At 39.6% G+C, this 10,828-nt stretch overlaps 1 non-coding gene across 1 annotated transcript; it reads right to left on the bottom strand.

Annotated features, from left to right (window-relative positions):
* Positions 1 to 9,288: 9,288 nt before the first annotated feature.
* Positions 9,289 to 9,395, bottom strand: LOC148561816 (small nucleolar RNA R71). Its single transcript, XR_015887567.1, has one exon. It is a non-coding gene; the product is annotated as a small nucleolar RNA R71 (small nucleolar RNA).
* Positions 9,396 to 10,828: the final 1,433 nt, after the last annotated feature.

Raw genomic sequence — 10,828 nt, 5'->3', positions numbered from 1 at the left:
GTTGGCGTTTAACTTGCCTATGATGCAAGGAGATGAACGCCCCTACACTAGAAGGGTCAACTTTAATCAAAGGTTGGACCAAGTCCTTATGGACATATGTGTGGAAGGAGCTCAATGGAAGATTGACTCCAAAGGCAAGCCGGTTCAACTAAGAAGATTGGACCTCAAGCCTGTGGCTAGAGGATGGTTGGATTTCATCCAATGCTCCATCAGCCCCACTAGCAACCGATCTGAAGTTACTGTGGATCGAGCCATCATGATTTATAGCATCATGATTGGAGAGGAAATAGAAGTTCATGAAGTCATCTCTAATGAACTCTACAAAATAGCCGAAAAGTCATCCCCCATGGCAAGGCTAGCTTTTCCTCACCTTATTTGCCATCTATGTTACTGATGAGTATTTTTGGAAAACGAATTCCAAACATACAAATCTAACCGGCAAGTGCACCGGGTCGCATCAAGTAATAATAACTCACGGGAGTGAGGTCGATCCCACAGGGGTTGAAGGATTGAGCAATTTTAGTTTAGTGGTTGATTTAGTCAAGCGAATCAAGATTTGGTTGAGAGATTTGTGATTTGCAGAATTTAAATTGCATAGAAAGTAAAGGGAATGGGTAATTGGCATGAAATTAAAGAGAACTGAAATTTAAAGTGCTGAATCTTAAAGAACAAGAAATTAAATGGCAGAAACTTAGAACGCAAGAAATGTAAATTGTAGAATCTTAAAGTGCAAGAAATGTAAATGGCTTGAATTGTAAAGGGAATTGGGAATTGGATTTGCAGAATTTAAACAAGGAAAAGTAAATTGCAACAAACAGAGAAGTAAAGGATGACTTGAATCGAACCGGATCTTAAAACAGAAATGTGAATGAGATTGAAAAACATTAAACAGAGGATGTAAAATTGGAATTCAGATCTCAGGACTCAAGAGACTAGATAACCAAGTCTAGATCTCAATGCCTTCCTAGATCCAACAAGAGTAATTGCAAAGGAAATGTAAATTGCAGAGAAAGTAGATGAGAGAGTAAGTAACAGAAACTGAAATTCAATTAAGCAGAGAATTAAACAAGATCCCAAGGTGAGATTGAAACAGAAGTTCTTCAATTCTCCACCCAAGATCCGAAGCAAGAAAATTAAAGAGTGCTGGGCAAGAACAAGGAAGAAGAGAGATCAATTTTCCTCCCCAATTCTCTTGAATTAAAATAACAATGCTAGAATGTAAAATGAGCTCTCTGCTGCAAGTATTGAAAAATTCTAAAAAGGAAGCTCCCCGAAAAACTTAAATCCTATGCTATTTATACACTTTCATCAAATGGTCTTCAAGCCTTCAATTGGGCCTTTGCTCTTGATGGAATTGGGTTGATAGAGGCCTTGGTTGATTGCTCTTGGAGTTTGGAGAAGAACCGAATTGAACCGGGTTTGGAATCATGAAAGCTTGAGTAAAAGTTTGAGTAAAAGTTTGAGGCAAACTTTTACTCCAACTTTTCACATCAGCCACCCTCTTTTGCTGATATCAACGTTGGGGCAAAAGTTTGGGGTCAAACTTTTGCTCCAACATTGGCCTCCCCTTGCACACTCATGGCGCCAACGTTTGCCAAAAAGTTAGAGGCAAACGTTGGCGCAAACTTTTTCTCTCCAGGGTGTGTTGTTCATGCGCCAACGTTTGCCAAAAAGTTAGGGGCTAACGTTGGCGCAAACTTTTGCTCTCTAGGGTGTTGATTTGTGATGCCAAAAGTTTGCCAAAAAGTTTGAGGCTAACTTTTGCTCCAGCTTTTTGCCCAAAAGTTTGCACAAAAGTTTGAGGCAAACTTTTGCTCCAGCTTTTTGTCCAAAAGTTTGCACAAAAGTTTGAGGCAAACTTTTGGTCCAGCTTTTTGCTCCCTGGTTCATTTTCACTTATTCCAAAAGTTTGAGCTAAAGTTTGAGGCAAACTTTTGCTCAAACTTTTTGTCCTCTCTTCCTCCTAACCATTCCTTCTTGCTTCAACCTTTCTCCAAGCTTTCTTTACCTATCATTAATCAACCAAACACATCAAAGCTATGCTCAAAATCATGAGATATTCATTCTTTCATAATATGTGACAATTATAGCATAAAACCTCATGAAATAGCATGAATTCATACATGGTTGATTAAATCAAAGGAAACATGAAAATCTACCCAATTGGCTTGCTTATGGCTCAAGAAAGTGCATAATTCAATTGAAAACAAAAGAAAAAGGCTAGTGAAACTAGGCTAAGATGACTCGTCATCAGTTACTCAGCTGGAGCTTTCATAGAAGGAGACATTCCCATTAAGGAAGAGAAGCCCATCACTAAGAAGAAGATGGAGCAAGAAAGAGAGCCCATTCATGGAGCTCAAGAGGCGTATGAAGCTCATCACCATGAGATCCCAGAGATGCCTCAAATGCACTTTCCTCCACAAAACTATTGGGAGCAAATCAACACCTCCCTAGGAGAATTGAGTTCCAATATGGGACAACTAAGGGTGGAACATCAAGAGCACTCCATCATCCTTCATGAAATAAGAGAAGATCAAAGAGCAATGAGGGAGGAGCAACAAAGACAAGGAAGAGACATAGAAGAGCTCAAGGACATCATTGGTTCCTCAAGAAGGAAACGCCACCATCACTAAGGTGGATTCATTCCTTGTTCTTATTTCTTCTGTTTTTCATTTTCTATGTTAAAGTGCTTATCCATGTTTGTGTCTTCATTACATGATCATTAGTAGTTAGTAACCATGTCTTAAAAGTTATGAATGTCCTATGAATCCATCACCTCTCTTAAATGAAAATTGTTTTATTTCAAAAGAACAAGAAGTACATGAGTTTCGAATTTATCCTTGAACTTAGTTTAATTATATTGATGTGGTGACAATGCTTCTTGTTTTCAGAATGAATGCTTGAACAGTGCATATGTCTTTTGAAGTTGTTGTTCAAGAATGTTAAATATGTTGGCTCTTGAAAGAGTGATGACTAGGAAACATGTTATTTGATAATCTGAAAAATGATAAAAATGATTCTTGAAGCAAGAAAAAGCAGCAAAGAACAAAGCTTGCAGAAAAAAAAATAGGCGAAAAAAAATAGAAAAAAAAAGAAGCAAGCAGAAAAAGCCAAAAGCTCTTAAAACCAAGAGGCAAGAGCAAAAAGCCAATAACCCTTAAAACCAAAAGGCAAGGGCAAATAAAAAGGATCCCAAGGCTTTGAGCATCAGTGGATAGGAGGGCCTAAAGGAATAAAATCCTGGTTTAAGCGGCTAAACCAAGCTGTCCCTAACCATGTGCTTGTGGCATGTAGGTGTCAAGTGAAAACTTGAGACTGAGCGGTTAAAGTCAAGGTCCAAAGCAAAAAAAAAAAGAGTGTGCTTAAGAACCCTGGACACCTCTAATTGGGGACTTTAGCAAAGCTGAGTCACAATCTGAAAAGGTTCACCCAATTATGTGTCTGTGGCTTTTATGTATCCGGTGGTAATACTGGAAAACAAAGTGCTTAGGGCCACGGCCAAGACTCATAAAGAAGATGTGTTCAAGAATCATCATACTGAACTAGGAGAATCAATAACACTATCTGAACTCTGAGTTCCTATAGATGCCAATCATTCTGAACCTCAATGGATAAAGTGAGATGCCAAAACTATTCAAGAGGCAAAAAGCTATAAGTCCCGCTCATTTGATTAGAGCTATGTTTCATTGATAGTTTGGAATTTATAGTATATTCTCTTCTTTTTATCCTATTTGATTTTCAGTTGCTTGGGGACAAGCAACAATTTAAGTTTGGTGTTGTGATGAGCGGATAATTTATACGCTTTTTGGCATTGTTTTTAGTATGTTTTTAGTAGGATCTAGTTACTTTTAGGGATGTTTTCATTAGTTTTTATGTTAAATTCACATTTCTGGACTTTACTATGAGTTTTTGTGTTTTTCTATGATTTCAGGTATTTTCTGGCTGAAATTGAGGGACTTGAGCAAAAATCAGATTCAGAGGTTGAAGAAGGACTGCTGATGCTGTTGGATTCTGACCTCCCTGCACGCAAAATGGATTTTCTGGAGCTACAGAACTCAAAATGGTGCGCTTCCAATTGCGTTGGAAAGTAGACATCCAGGGCTTTCCAGCAATATATAATACTCCATAATTTGGCCAAGTTTAGATGAGGCAAACTGGCGTTCAACGCCAGCCCTCTGCCCAATTCTGGCGTCCAGCGCCAGAAAAGGATAAAAAACCAGAGTTGAACGCCCAAACTGGCACAAAAACTGGCGTTCAACTCCAAGAAGGACCTCTACACGTGCAACACTCAAAGCTCAGCCCAAGCACACACCAAGTGGGCCCCGGAAGTGGATTTATGCATCAATTACTTACTTCTATAAACCCTAGTAGCTAGTTTATTATAAATAGGACATTTCACTATTGTATTAGAAATCTTTGGATGCCTGGTTCTTAGATCAGAGGGGCTGGCCATTCGGCCATGCCTGGACCTATCACTTATGTATTTTCAACGGTAGAGTTTCTGCACTCCATAGATTAAGGTGTGGAGCTCTGCTGTTCCTCAAAGATTAATGCAAAGTACTACTGTTTTCTATTCAATTCATCTTATTTCGCTTCTAAGATATTCATTCGCTCTTCAACCTGAATGTGATGAACGTGACAATCACCATCATTCCCTATGAACGCGTGCCTGACAACCACTTCCGTTCTACCTTCGACTGAATGATTATCTCTTAGATCTCTTAATCAGAATCTTCGTGGTGTAAGCTAGAATGATGGCGGCATTCAAGAGAACCCAGAAAGTCTAAACCTTGTTTGTGGTATTCCGAGTAGGATTCAATGATTGAATGACCGTGACGAGCTTCAAACTCGCGATTGCTGGGCGTAGTGACAGAACGCAAAAGGATAGTAAATCCTATTCCAGCATGATCGAGAACCGACAGATGAATAGCCGTGCCGTGACAGGGTGCGTTGACCATTTTCACTGAGAGGATAGGATGTAAACCATTGACAAGGGTGATGCCTCCAGACGATTAGCCGTGCCGTGACAGGGCATTTGGATTATTTTCCCGAGAGAAGACCGAAAGTAGCCATTGACAATGGTGATGCGTTACGTAAAGCCAGCCATGGAAAGGAGTAAGACTGATTGGATGAAGACAGCAGGAAAGCAGAGGTTCAGAGGAACGATTGCATCTCCATACGCTTATCTGAAATTCTCACTAATGAATTACATAAGTATTTCTATCCTTTATTATTTATCTTTTAATTATCTAATCAAATCACATTTGACCCTACCTGACTGAGATTTACAAGATGACCATAGCTTTCTTCAAGCCAACAATCTCTGTGGGATTCGACCCTTACTCACGTAAGGTATTACTTGGACGACCCAGTGCACTTGCTGGTTAGTTGTGCGAAGTTGTGAACCATGGTATTGGCATCATGTTTTTGGCGCCATTACCAGGGAAAGAAAGAGCGATGAATTTTACATAATTAAAGTGTAATCACAATTTCTGCGCACCACTTGTCACCTGCCATTAGAGCTTGAACACAAAGTATTCTGGGTTCTCAAGTTATTGAATTTTGATAGTGAAGCTGCTGGTGAAAGGAGGCTCTTGCAACTGCAAGAATTGGAAGAATTCAGATCCTAAGCCTATGAAAATGCCAAAATGTACAAAGAAAAGGCAAAGGAAAAACACAACCTCATGATGGCACCAAGAAGCTTTGAGGAAGGACAGGAAGTGCTAGTTTACAACTCCAAAATGAAACTTTTCCCTGGGAAATTAAGATCAATATGGTCTGGCCTTTCTTATCACCAAGGTTTCTCCTTATGTACATATAGAAATTATGGAAGAAAAATCACAGGAGACCTTCACTGTAAATGGACAAAGGCTCAAGCACTACTTGGGTGATGTGAAAGAAGGGCCTAAGACAAAATACAGACTCAACTGAAAGAGTTAATGGTCAAGCTAGAGACGTTAAAAGAGTGCTTGTTGGGAGGCAACCCAACCAAAGGTAATTCTCTTTTCATAACCTATTGATGCTAGGGCATTTTGGCCAGTTTCACTGACCTTTTCTTTATTGTTTTAGGGTAGTTTCATGCATTTTCTTAGGAATTAAGCAAGTTTTGGGTAGATAATCACTTACATCTTGATTCAAGCAAACATCATGAATTTGTACATCATTTTATGAGAATTATGCAGGAATTGAATGATAAAATAGATGATGCATGATATCATAACTTGGATTAGAGCTTTGTTGCATTGTATTTGCTTGATTTCAGGACAAAAGAAGCAAGGAAGAACCACATTAGCAGCCACTTTAATCTAATTAACGTGACCACTAACTTGGAATGGGCATACACTTGCAACGTTAGTGAGAAAAGTGATCCCCAATAATGCCTTCGAAACCATCATGGCCCACGATTGCCAGGTTAACTATATTAACGTGGTAGTTAACGTGGAGAAAAAGGAAGCTCCACCGTTAGTGGTAAAAGTGAATACCACTAACGCTCCCAATTGGCAATTTGCTACGTTAAGAGTCACGTTAACTCAGTTAACATAAACTCTAACGTGGAAAGGAAAGACAATGCCAACGTTAGTAACACTCACCTTTGTCACTAACGTTGGACTAAGCCCAATTGGCTACGTTAAGAGTCACGTTAACTACATTAACGTAAACTCTAACGTGGGAAAAACAAGGAATCACCAACGTTAGTGACACTCACCTGTGTCACTAACGTTGGAACAAGCCACTATGAGCCACGTTAGTTGCCACGTTAATTACATTAACGTGGAAGTTAACGTGGAGGAAAGAACTGATGAGCCAACGTTACTGACACTCACCTTTGTCACTAACGTTGGAGAAGGCAATCACCACCACGTTAAGATAATTAACGTAGGGCACTAACGTGAGAAGGGGTGTTTGGAGCGTTAGTGACAAAGGTAAGTGTCACTAACGCTCTCAAAGTTGAGGCATACCCACGTTAAGAGTCACGTTAGCTACACTAACGTGGACTCTAACGTAGGGAAGAAGGGGCTAAGGGCAAAGTTATTGGCAAAGGTAAACGCAAATAACGCTCGCGATGGATCAAGAGGCAACATTAGTGGTCACGTTAGTGCCACTAAGGTTGAAGTTAACGTAACTCATCTTGGGCTAGGAACGTTAGTGCAAAAGGTGATTGTCACTAATGTTCTCGAACCCACATTTTCACTTAACGTTAACGCCACTAACGTCCTAGCCAAAGTCCATGCCTACTTCACACTTTCTCTGCAAGTAAAGCTGAGCCCACTGAAGATTCAAAACTGCTTCAACTCAAGATTCAAAGGCCCATATCCAAGACTTGAAGAGCCAACTGGAAGATCAGAAGAGTAGTATATATAGGAGTAGTTTTGAACTAGAGAGGAGCTTTTGGATTGAGAGGACTACTCTCCGTATAATTTTACTTTCTCTGCAACTTCTAGTTTTACTTCAGAATGTACTCTCCATCTTTGCTTTCCATTCCCAGAGCCATGAACAACTAAACCCCTTTCATTGGGTTAGGGAGCTCTGTTGTAATTTGATGGATCAATAATAGCTTTCATTATTCTTCTTCTTTCTTTTCTCTTGATTTTACTTGAAAGCTTTCAATCTTCATCCAATTGGATAGTTGTCTTGGAAAAGAAACTATTCATACTTGGATCTCTGCTGAACCTTGGAAGAGGAATGAAGAGATCATGCTAGAAATGCTTTCTCATGTTGGACCAAATTGGGGTTTGGGCAGATATGGTGACATATAATTCTCTCAATACTTTGATTTGGAAATACATGTGGTATAATCAGTGACCACACTTCATCTCTTCTCGTGAGCAATTAGACCAAGGAATTGGCTATTGATCAAGATCTGAGAGATTGATTTACCAAGGAATTAGAATTCAATCACTTAAGATTGCCAAGGAGATCAATGAATGCATTGATTGAGGAAGAGATGAAAATGAACTTGATCCGGAGAATGCAACATCTCCTAAACCTAATGAATTCCCCATTTCTGATCTTACCCATTCTCTTTAGTTTCTGCCATTTACTTTCATGCTGAACTCCCTTTCCCCATTTAAGATTCTGTAATTTACTTTCCGTCATTTATTTTCAGCTCTTTATTTCCAGCATTTACATTTTCTGCTATTTACTTTTCCGCCATTTAATTTCCTGCAACTCTCAAACCAAATTCTGCTTAGCTCAACTAGAACATTCCTCCAATTAAAGTTGCCTAACCAATCAATCCCTGTGGGATTCGACCTCACTCTATTGTGAGTTTTTACTTGACGACAATTCCATGCATCAATTTTATGGCACCGTTGTCGGGGATTGATTTTGCATCAACAATGATTAAATTGGTGGATAACTAGGTTGAGCATTTTTTTATTTTGTTTGATTTCATTTGAGTAATTCACTTTCAGTTTAGCTATTTTCTTCCTTTTCCCCTACGTTTTTTTTTAGTTATTTACAATTCAGTTTACTAACCCACTAACTGTTTGATATATTACACCACTCACACTAACAATATTTCTAACAAGAATACTCTCTGCATCTACCCCCTTCTTCCTTTTCCCCTATTTTTTTAGTTGTTTACAATTCAGTCCACTAACCCACTAACTGTTTGATATATTACATCACTCACACTAACAGCAATTCTAACAGAAACACTTTCTGCATCTATTTCCTTACTTGTGCCTTGTTGGTTGTATGACAGGGAGAAGAAGTGGGGCTTCAACTTCCTTTGATTCTGAACCTGAGAGGACCTTCCTTAGATTAAGGAGGGAAGCAAGAGGAAAGAGAGTAGTTGGTACGGAGGAAGAAGAGGAGTATTTTGAACCAGACATGGATGAGAATATGGAGAACCATCATGAAGAAGAGGCTCACAACCATGGCAGAGAAGGCCCAGTGCATCATGCTGGGCAAGAGAGAAGAGTTCTAGGATCCTACATTAATCCAAACCCAGGAAACTGTGGAAGTATCATCCAAAAGCCAACCATACATGCCAACAACTTTGAACTAAAGCCACAGCTCATCACCCTTGTTCAGAACAACTGTTCATTCGGAGGAAGTGTTCAAGAAGATCCCAATCAACATCTAACCACCTTCTTGAGGATATGTGACACTGTGAAGTCTAATGGTGTTCATCCTGACACCTACAGACTACTTCTATTCCCCATCTCATAAAAGGACAATGCATCTAAATGGCTGGAATCCTTCCCGAAGGAGAGCTTAACAACCTGGGAAGATGTGGTAAACAAATTCTTGGCGAGATTCTATCCTCCTCAAAGAATCAACAGGTTGAGAGCTGAGGTTCAAACATTCAGGCAGCAAGATGGTGAGACTCTATCTGAAGCATGGGAGAGGTTTAAAGACTTGACAAGAAGGTGCCCGCTAGATATGTTCAATGAATGGGTGCAGTTGCACATTTTCTATGAAGATCTTTCTTATGAATCAAAGAAGGCAGTAGACCACTGAGCCATGCGACCGCGTCACTTCTCGCTGGTTATCTCCTCAATTTCTTGTGTTCCTTCTATTTTTGCTAGCTTCCTTTCCAATCTCCAACTCATTTATGCCCTGTAAAGTCTGAAACACTCAACACACAAATCACGGCATCAAATGGAATAAAGGAGAATTAAAAATAAATAATTAAAGTCTCTAGGAAACAGTTTTCAAATATGTAATAAATTCAGGAAGGAAATCTAAATGCATGCTGATTTAATGAATAAGTGGGTAAAGATCATGATAAAACCACACAATTAAACACAATATAAACCATAAAATAGTGGTTTATCAACCATTCATCCGGGGGATCTCTGAAAAAGAAGAAGACCATTGAATAAGCCATAGATGTCATTGAGACTGTAGCTGAGAATGACTACTTCTATGCTTCTGAAAGAGGAAACACTAGAGGAGTGATGGAGCTAAACAATGTGGATGAACTGCTAGCTCAAAATAAGATGATTACCAAGCAATTGGCTGACCTCACCAAGAAGATGGAGAGGAATCAAGTAGCTGCAATCACCTCTTCAGCAGCAACTCAAGAAGGAGTGAATCAAGAAGCAGAGGGTAGTCAGGAGTAAGCCAACTACATTGGAAATTCGCCTAGGCAGAACCATGACCCATACTCCAAAACGTATAATCCTGGCTGGAGGAACCACCCAAACTTTAGGTGGGGAAATCAGCAAGACTAAGGCCAAGATCAAAGATGCCACAACCCAACAACAATGCAACTCACCAACATCTCACACAGAGATCATATCAGCACTCACCTAACAACACATCTCAACATCCATACCAAAGCCAAAATAGCCTTTCTCATCCCTCCAATCTCAACTCTCCATCATCGGAAGAAAGACTATCAAGGATTGAGACTCTACTTGAAGGCATATGTAAGGAAATCCAAGATAACAAGGTGTTCAAGGAGGAGGTGCGAGCCAATATCAAGAACCAGGGAGACACCATCAAGAGGCTGGAGTTTCAAGTAGGATACCTCTCTGAGAAGATTCCCAAACCTACTGATAGCTTCCCAAGTGACACAGAGAAGAACCCGAGAGGTGAAGCAAAGAACGTTAGATGGGAAAATTGCAAGATGGTCACTATAAGTGATAAGGGTACAGAGGAAGAGCTAAACAAACATTTAAAACAACCTGGAGATACCTCAGTAGAGACACAAGAAGAGGATCACCAAGAACCCACACTTACACAGAAGGAGCTTGATGAGCGGATAATTTATACGCTTTTTGGCATTGTTTTTAGTATGTTTTTAGTAGAATCTAGTTACTTTTAGGGATGTTTTCATTAGTTTTTATGTTAAATTCACATTTATGGACTTTAC

Source organism: Arachis ipaensis, chromosome B6 (genome assembly GCF_059453495.1).
Source record: "Arachis ipaensis isolate K30076 ecotype BB chromosome B6, ASM5945349v1, whole genome shotgun sequence".
NCBI lineage: Eukaryota > Viridiplantae > Streptophyta > Magnoliopsida > Fabales > Fabaceae > Arachis > Arachis ipaensis.
Note: the sequence above shows the minus strand (reverse complement) of the source record. Positions and strands in the feature narration are given on the sequence as shown.